The sequence below is a fragment of the Stegastes partitus genome, unplaced genomic scaffold, assembly GCF_000690725.1.
Source record: "Stegastes partitus isolate 25-593 unplaced genomic scaffold, Stegastes_partitus-1.0.2 Scaffold4094, whole genome shotgun sequence".
Classification (NCBI taxonomy): domain Eukaryota; kingdom Metazoa; phylum Chordata; class Actinopteri; family Pomacentridae; genus Stegastes; species Stegastes partitus.
Window position 1 is genome coordinate 1 of NW_007581825.1, and position 1,351 is coordinate 1,351.

At 35.1% G+C, this 1,351-nt stretch overlaps 1 long non-coding RNA gene across 1 annotated transcript; it reads left to right on the plus strand.

Annotated features, from left to right (window-relative positions):
- Positions 1 to 10: 10 nt before the first annotated feature.
- Positions 11 to 613, plus strand: LOC103376375 (uncharacterized). The gene is made up of 2 exons (XR_521309.1): positions 11 to 118; positions 383 to 613. It is a non-coding gene; the product is annotated as an uncharacterized LOC103376375 (long non-coding RNA).
- The last annotated feature ends 738 nt before the right edge of the window (positions 614 to 1,351 follow it).

The following is a 1,351-nucleotide window of genomic DNA, read 5'->3' on the forward strand; positions in this document are numbered from 1 at the left end:
ATGGATTCATCCTTAGTATATACAGTGTGTTTTATACACACATGCTGTACCTAAATACATTTTCTTTCATTCATAGGGTCTAAAGGGTCTCTGAGCAGCGGTGACTCTGGTGTTGTTGGTAAGTGTCTTTGATCATTTGAAAGACGTACTTGTCAGGTTTAGTCTTAAAACCTAGAAACATTTAACAGAAATCTACATCGATAACATTTCCTATGTTTGTTTTTTTTTCCATTCACAATTTCTGTGAACCAGCCAGAGTTTTAAGGAAAATATAAATGGATGTTTACTTCAGATGACATGAAATAGCCAGAGCAGATAGGCCTTTGTATTTTTATTCATATTCATTTAGATAAAAACATAATCCTGCTATTTATCCTTGCAGCCAATGGCAAGGACAGCCCAGACCTTGAAGAAACGGTTCCACTAAACCAGCCCTGAAGTTTCTCCAAGTACCACCATGTCCATCAGAGGAACATAAAGACTCACAGGAACCAGATTTACCAATTCAACAAATACATTGATCACTGGGTGGAGGAGAGGAGAATTTAAAAAGTCCCAACAGCTTGCAAAACTGATCGAGCAGCTATAAAATGTGCTACAATGGGTTAAAAAATAAATAAAAATCCCGTTTCCATGCCTGTTTAAGCCGAACCTCAAAGTTATAGTGACATTTCTATTATTCAGGTCATAGGTCAGGTGGGCTTCTTCCACAGGGAAGAAGTTAAATGTGAATTCAAATCTGAACATGCGTCGTAACTGCGGGGATCTTTAATGGTGGTTTGACTTGAAATCACTTATAACCAGGCCTGTGCATGAGAAGAGGAGAAATAAGGAAGCCAACTTTTGGAAAAGTGTTTCTACCTAATTTTATACCAAATTAGACTAATTACCATCAGGCCGATTCATATGTTCCTGATGAGCAAATCATGATTTTTGAATGTTTGAAAGAACAAGACAATCTTAAAATGAACTAAATAAAAATGCACAAAAGAGCAAAAAAAATGTGCACAAAAAAGGAGAAATAGCAACAAAGAAACAGAGATTTAAGTGCAGTTTCACTTAGTCAATTTACTACAAACTATGGATCAGTGGAACAGTTGGACAGAAGTCTGCAACCATTTTGAATACACTGGTATAATTGTAATACGCTGAAAGTGATAAAAATCAGCAGGTAATAAAGTTTAAAGCAAGAAGAAGTAATAAAAAAATATTTTTTTGTGCATTTCCTACTCTCCTGTCAACAGTTTTCATTTTAATGAGCTTTTTAAACAAAGTAGCTACAATGGAATGCTATAATATCTACATGTTTTATGGTAAATGTGTGGAACCTTCAGGCCTTATACTTTTTAAA